This window comes from Peromyscus maniculatus, chromosome 6 (assembly GCF_049852395.1).
Source record: "Peromyscus maniculatus bairdii isolate BWxNUB_F1_BW_parent chromosome 6, HU_Pman_BW_mat_3.1, whole genome shotgun sequence".
In the NCBI taxonomy this organism is placed as follows: domain Eukaryota; kingdom Metazoa; phylum Chordata; class Mammalia; order Rodentia; family Cricetidae; genus Peromyscus; species Peromyscus maniculatus.
In genome coordinates, this window is record NC_134857.1 from 86,238,576 (window position 1) to 86,246,238 (window position 7,663).

Genomic DNA, 7,663 nt, shown 5'->3' on the forward strand with positions numbered 1-7,663 from the left:
TGACCCTTTCACAGGGGTCACATATCTGATATTTATATTACATTCATATCAATAGCAAAATAACAGTTATAAAGTAGCAATGAAAATAATTTTATGGTTGGGGATTGCCGCACATGAGAAACTGTATTAAAGGGTCACAGCATTAGGAAGGTGGAAAACCACTGCCATAAAGTTTTTATCAGGCATTGATACAGTTAGTACACTTCCCATTCTCTCTGTCTTTCTTGCTTCCTTTCTGTCTTTCTTTCTTCCTCCCTCCCTCCCTCCTTCCCTCCCTTTCTTCCTTCTTTCCTTTCTTCCCTGACTCCCACTTTGGTAGTACTGGTTATCAAACACAAGGTCTCACACATTCTAGTCATACGCTCTTCCACAGAGCTACATCCTCAGCTTTCTTTGTTTTTTATGTTCTGTTTGTCTTGTAAACAACAAAGAGAATGGGTTTTTAAAGTCCTGGAAGGAAATCCCTCCCATATTGATATCCCCTGCCTTTTTTTGTAGGGCTTCACGCATACCAGGCAAGCACTATACCACTGAGCTACACCCCCAGATCCATATTCATTATTAACCCAAAGAGTTTTTAGTCTGCTTACTGGAATTATTGCTTCATTTATTTACTAAACAGGCTCTTGCTATGTAGCCCAGGTGACCTTGAATTTAGTGCAATCCTCCTGCCTCGGCCTCCCAGGTGCTCAGATTACAGGCCTGAGTCATCATGCCCAACTCTATAGTTTTTAGTTACTTGAAACTTTTCTCATTCCACGTTTATTTCTGTGAGATATTTTTTATGAGGTACATGTGAGGTAGGCTTAGGTTTTTTTTTAGTCCTTTGAAGAACTTACACTTCTTTACTCTGTTTTTCCTTATGGTGCTGAGAAATCCATGGTCATCCTGTTATTCTTCTCTAAGTGATAGCTTTTCCGTTCAACTGCTCTAACAGTTTGTTTTTGGAACAGGGTTTTATGAAAATACAATGTGTCGTGATGTGAATTTCTTTTTACCAGGGACACACTGTGTTTCCCAAGTGAAATAGCTGTAGCTTCTCAGTTCTGGAAAATTCCCAAACATCATCCTATCACCGTCAATTCCCATCACCGTCATTCATCCCCACACCCCTTTTTCATCCTGCTGAATGAAGACTCTGCTCCTTAAACAATTCCTTCTTCCTGTCTCCAGTCCTGGCAATCACCATTCTACTTCCTATCTCTGTGAACTTGACTATAGGCAATTCCTGAATGCTATTAAACAGCATTTGTCCTTCAAGGAGTGAATCATTTCATTTCGCATCCTTCCTGAGAATCCGTAAAAAGTTTCTTCTTTTAAAGGCTTAATCATGTTCTATTCTGTATACAACATTTTGCCTATAGATCTATGTGGCATTAAACCCTGGGTTGATAGCTTCTTTTGGCTATTGTGAATAAAGCAACTGCAAACATAGGTCTGTACTTATCTGCTCAAGCCTCCACTCGAAAGATGCACAGGAGAAGAGATATTAGATAACATGATAGTTTTCTTTTGAGAGGAACTGCCATACTGCTTCGCTATCTTATATTTGCACCATACGGAATGTGATAAGTCCACATTATCTAAATGCTCCCTAGTACCTAATATTCTCCCTGCACCCAATGTGTGTGTGTGTGTGTGTGTGTGTGTGTGTGTGTGTGTGTGTGTGTGCCTGTGTGTATGTGTGTGTGTGTGTGTGTGTGTGTGTGTGTGTGTGTGTGTGTGTTTATGTACTGGTCAGACAACAGCTGTGGGGATCAGCACTCTTGTTCCACCATAGGAGTTGGGCTCAGGTCAGCCCTGGTAGCGGGCACCTTTAATCTGCAGAGCCATCTCACCAGCCTCAAATTCTGTGTAACTTCTTCAGCTCTGTTTTTCACTCTGTTGATTCATCTTCTGAATCAGTCCACTATTTAACTTGCCCACTGAAGATGTTGAAGATGTGGACCATGTTCCAGATTGAACCCCACGACCTTACACACCTAGGCGAGCATTCTGCCACTAGGGCGCATTTCCAGCAGTGTCCCCTGAGTTTTAAATCCAAGATGTTTTTTCATTTCTGCGAGTTTTCTCTCACATAAATTTTGCAATGTTTAAGAGTCTCATTATTTTCTCATACTTTTAATTATTTTTCTGGCTTATTTAATATTCTATAGTCACTAATAGCTACATTTAAAGTCTTTGCAGGCCAGGTTTCTTCAGACTACAGCAATGTCTCTTCCCTCTCCCACTCCCCAAAATAGTTTGTTTTTGTGAACTAACATCCTCCAGGACTTCGTGGGGATTCTTAGCAGCTTGAGCAGTAAGTGGATTTGTGTTCACTTTTGCTAGGAGATTGGGACCAACCTGGGGACACTTAACAGAATTCTTGGTTTGGGTATTTTGGAACAAAAAAGAAATATGGACTCAAGTTCCTATCTTATGCTTGTTGTTATTCTTCGCAGGTCATGATGTGTGTCTCTAATCTTACTTTTGAACTGAGGTGGATCTGAAAATATCCTGTCTCCCAGTAAAACAAAAATTCTGGATTACTGTGAACCAGAAAATAATCTTAAACCAGACAGTTTTAGCGTTTGACCAACCACTCTTCAGGCTGGTGCTATACGCTCATTTTTTAACTTTTGAATATTTTTTCTTTTTCTTTCTTTTTTTTTTTTTTTTTTTTTGCCAAGCAAACGATGTGTGGATAGGTTTACCTGGCAATTTGAGAGATTTATAATAAAGGTATTTCTGACAGGGAACTCTCTGCATCATATATGTCCACAGGTCCTTGGACTTCTGAATTCTGTAACATGTCTGACTTAATATTCTGATGATATTCTACAAACATTCTTTTAATTATCTTAACAAGCAGGTAAGATAAGCATTGTCATTATCGCTATTCCCATGTTAAAGACCAGAAAATGGAGGCATAAAAAAGTGGAGTAATATGCTGGACATCGGGTCAATAAGTGGCGGGTGTTTGACTATGGAAACTCGGCTTCAGTGTATTCACATTTTAGCCCTCCCGCCAGTCACATCCATTTCCGCTGTGTACCCAGCACTTCTCCATTTTGTTTAAAATCAAAATAAGAAATCTGGGTGTGGTAGATTAGACCTGTAATTTCAGAGGCAGGAGGATTGTTGTGAGTTTAAATCCAGCCTGGGCTACATAATGAGTAACCCAGGCCAGTCTGAGCTATACCGTGAGACCTCGCCTCAAAAAACAAGTCAACCAACACCTCCAAACAATCAAACAAACAAGCCAGAATGGGAACAGAACCCAGAACCTTGAGCATACGCAGCAAACACTCTACTGCCAAGCAGTACCTCTAGCCAAGCCACAGAGGCATTTGTTTTTCCAGTGCTGGGGATGAAAGCCAGGATCTCACACACACACTAGGTGTGAGCTCTACCCATGAGCTCCACCTTTCAGACTTTGCGCTCCTTTAACTTATCTTAGTTCCATTTTCAGCTCCCAGCCCAACAGTAGCCTTGAAAACAACAGCTTCAATACCAAGGCCAACGCCAGAGAGAGTATAATGAACGTCATTGTTCGTCCTCATTCGAGCCCACTGGTTACTCCGGTAGCTCCCTGGTGGATCAGCTCAGATGGCATGGTTTATCTTGCCTTGACTTTCCCACACCTGAAGCCACTACCCAGGGTCATTTATTGAAAAAGACAAATGTTGCAACAATTGAGGCAATGGATGGCAGTTGAGGAACCAACATATTTAACCAAATAGCTTGGGAAGAAAGCTTGAGATGCTTTAGGGAATAAGTATAAAACAGGAAGTGAAGGTACTGTTGTAAACTGCCTGCTTGTGTGTTGATAAAGACACAGAAGTCCTCTGAAAAGACTAGGAGATACTCTTTTGTTCCGGGTATCTATGGAAATCTTCGTCCAACCATTGCCTGACCACTATGTTAACAGAACAGAGATGTCAGTGTTTGCGGATGACAAAACAAAATTCCCAGGAGTCAGTGAGGAAGCACACTGCTAGTGTGGTACAGCCTTAAGGCAGGACATGTAGATCAGGGCAATAGGCTTGGAATCCAGGAGTGTGGACAAGCTGGGCAAGTATTCAGTCACTGAACTGCATGCAGGCCTAGCTTCCCTGATCCCACCTTTTCCAGACAGTCTCACTAAGTATCCCATGCTGGCCCAAAATTCACTCTGTAGCCAAGGCAGGCTCGACTTCGGTTTTAATTTTATAAAAGAAAATTGGATGGGGTGATACAGGCCTATAATCCCAATGCTCAAGAGGTGTGAAGATCAGGAGTGCAAAGCTCCTGTGGGTGACATATGGTGAAGCCATCTCAAGACAAGGAAGGAAGGGAGGGAGGGAATGCATCCAGGTGAGTACGTTAACACTAGGATTCCAGCACAGGCAGTTTAGACAATCACTTTCTGTTAATAGAGATGAGTAAGTCTAGAAAGGGGAGCTTGACTTTTGAGAGCAAATGGCAAAATTGACTTTGAGCCTGTTAGGTTCAAGCTGAAGACTGTGTTTGGCTGATAATGGTGACCTCTGATAGATGCCTCGAGAGAATTCAAGGCTAGACCTAGAATTTGGACTTCTTGCTCTCCTCAAGGCTGTGCCTAATCTTTTAATGAGACGGAACCACTTTTCATTTCTCCAATGCACTGAGACATTGAGACATGGTGTAGCAGGAATCTTAAAGAGTCTTTATTAATAAAACAAACCCAGAGCTGGGGTGAACACTGAAGATCAGAGAGACAGAACAAGCCACAGCTAACCTCACCTGGCCAACTTCTCAGCTGATCTTGTTTCCTCAGACTGGAAGCCTCTGTGTCCTCATATCCAAATGACTCTCAGCTGAACTGTGCTACTCAAAGCCTAAAAGCTTAACCAGCCAAATGCTTCTTGTTTCTGGTCCTCACGCCTTATATATCTTTCTGCTTTTTGCCTCCCTCCCTGGGATTAAAGGCTCGCTTTCTGGGATTAAAGGCGTGAATCACCATGTTTGGCTGTATCCTTGAACACATGGATTTCTGCCTCTGGAATGCTAGGATTAATGGCATGAGTGCCAACATTTTCTAGCCTTTGTATCTAGTAGCTTTTCTGTTCTCTGACCCCAGATTAGTTTATTAGGGTACACGATATTTTGGGGAACACAATACCACCACAACATGGTGTCTGGGGGTTTTAAGCAGAAGAGGCATGAAACCCAGCTGAATTTGTTTCACCAGGATGCCTGGGTTGCCGAGTGGAAAATGGACAGGGAAGGAGTTTATCAAGATCAGGTAGTGGAGTGTGTGTGTGTGTGTGTGTGTGTGTGTGTGTGTGTGTGTGTTTTCTGTGTTTTTCCTGCTGGCAGTGGCTCTCATTGAAAACAAACTCACTCAGTTTTTCTTTCAGATGATCCCCCACCCACCCCAGATTTTAGGTTAGAAAAATGCACCTATGTTTGAGCTCCCATGGAATCCCTGTAGTTCGTTCTTTTCTGTCTCATGGGGGGAAATGTCCATACAAACTGTGTTTCACAGTTGGATCAAAGAACTCTCTTCACAACTGTGTCTTCAAGTAGATTCTGGTGTCAGTGCCTCATCACCTTTCAAATTACACCTCTTACATCTGCTCGTGAGGGAGTAGACGTGCAGTTATACAGCCACACCCGCACTTCAGCAGGGCCAAGGCTCATTCTAGAACAAATCCCCACCAAGTTTGTTAGCTCGAAACAGAGTTGCACCACACAGCCTAAGCTGTCCTTGAACTTGTGGCAATCCTCCTGCCTCAGCCTCCCAAGTGCTGGATGGCAGGCCTGAGCCACCACCCTCACTCATGTAGATTTATAGTGAAATGCACAGAGAACATCCAGTAGCAAGTTGCCAAGACATCAGAGAAGTCCATATTGTTCTATCTGTATGAGTTTGGTTAGCTCTCAGCATAATGTTTAAACTTTGTCCCCAAAGAATCAGGCATTTAAAAGGATGTTCTCAGAGATGCTAAAAACCATGAAAAAAGATTATTTATTCATTTTCTATATGTGGTTATGGAAAAATATTCATGACAATTTTTAATCTTAGGGAAACGTCTAGAAGTAAACACGTGACCAATATTGTTAAGTATTGTGTGCTGGAGAGCAGCTCCTACCACAGGAGAAAAGGTACACACACGGCTGTGCTGCACCCAGCCAGATGTTCCCACCCTCACACAACTCTTGTGTCTTCCTCCCAATCAATTCTCTCTTCCTCAACCCTCTTCTTCCTCTCTGAGCCACTGCTTGGTGCTCCATCCAGGAAGTGGAGGCAGTGGCCAGCTCCCGTTCCCACCCCTCGGCCAGGACAGCCTCCCCACACTCATGGAAAAAGAACATTTCTTAAATTCTTTGTGCTTTCCTCAAGTTAAACAGCCCAAAGTGGTGCTTACCTAAAGAAAGGGGGTGGGGGGACGGACGGACGGACGACGGGACGACGGGGACGGAGGATGGACAGGTGTTCCTGTTGACACAGACCTCCCAAAGCCGTCCATTTTGCTCTTTTCCATGGGTTTCTTTGGAAAGGAGTGAGTATTTTAAAATCTCTTTCAGTTTTGGCTTACTGAATTTATCAGCAGTAACCATGTTTATAAACACGCAGTTTAGGCCTTTGTTTGTTTTGATATGGGGTTTTTCTGTGTAGCCTAAGCTAGTCTTGAACTCAGAATCTTTCTGCCTCCACCACCTCAGTGCTTGGGTTACAGGTGTGAACCACCAGGCTCAAACCATGTCCAGTTTTATGGCAGTCACACAGCTTCTTTAGTTGCTATTTGTTTGGCTTTGGTGACATCATCTCTACTGGGGCCTTTCAGTCTTGGGCTCTTTTGTGGGCACTTTCTCAGCTGCCTATCTCGGCTCTCTAGGATCTGGCTTTTACCTACCACTCTTCTCTTTCTTTTCCCTGGGTCTCTCTTCCATTCTTGATAATGACCATCGCATACATGCAAGTGGTTTCTAAACTGACAACTCTCCCAGAACTGAAGGCTTCTATCTTCCTGCCTGCCAAGCATCTGCACTCAGATGTCTCCTACTTGGCATGCCATGGGTTGCCTCCTCTATGAATGCATTACTCCTTCCCATCCAGCCTGCAAATCATCTGCTGACTTCATTTCTCTCTTCACTGTATCTGTCAGGATTCTCTTGGGGTTCTCACTCCCAGGGGAGCTCAGATTCCTTATATGGATGGACCTTGAGCTCATCACTTTCCTGCCTCAAGTTCTCCAGCACTCTCAGAAGCGATTAATCAATCCCATTATAGTTCATATTCTCACTAAAATACCCGACACCAGCGAGTGATTCCTCCTTCACAGCTTTACCTTCTATGGTAGAAGTCTGCAAGCTGGGCCTCCTGGGCCAGATCTGGCTTGCTTCCCATTTTTGAAAATAAAGTTGTATTGGAACATAGCCACGTCTGTTCATATACATATTGTCCATGGCTGTTTTTATGCTACACAATCATAGCGGTGCACAGTTGCTACAGCGACCATCTGGCTTACACACGATTGCTGTCTGTCTCTTTAGAGGAAGCTGCCCTTTCCTGGTCTCCAGACATTTGATCAGAAGTGTCACTCTTTTGTCACTGCATGCTGTGCAATGTTAGTGTCCCCTTTGCCACTGGAGACAGGACTACAAGTGCGTTTGAATCTCGGGCAGCCAGAGAAGAAATTAACCCAACCCCAAA

At 43.3% G+C, this 7,663-nt stretch overlaps 2 protein-coding genes across 3 annotated transcripts in view; both read left to right on the forward strand.

Annotated features, from left to right (window-relative positions):
- Positions 1 to 7,663, forward strand: part of Tmigd3 (transmembrane and immunoglobulin domain containing 3) — a 67,860-nt gene that overhangs the window by 2,543 nt on the left and 57,654 nt on the right. The gene's annotated exons all lie outside the window — the stretch shown is intronic.
- The window catches only part of Adora3 (adenosine A3 receptor), a 50,125-nt gene that overhangs the window by 2,507 nt on the left and 39,955 nt on the right, over positions 1 to 7,663 (forward strand). The gene's annotated exons all lie outside the window — the stretch shown is intronic.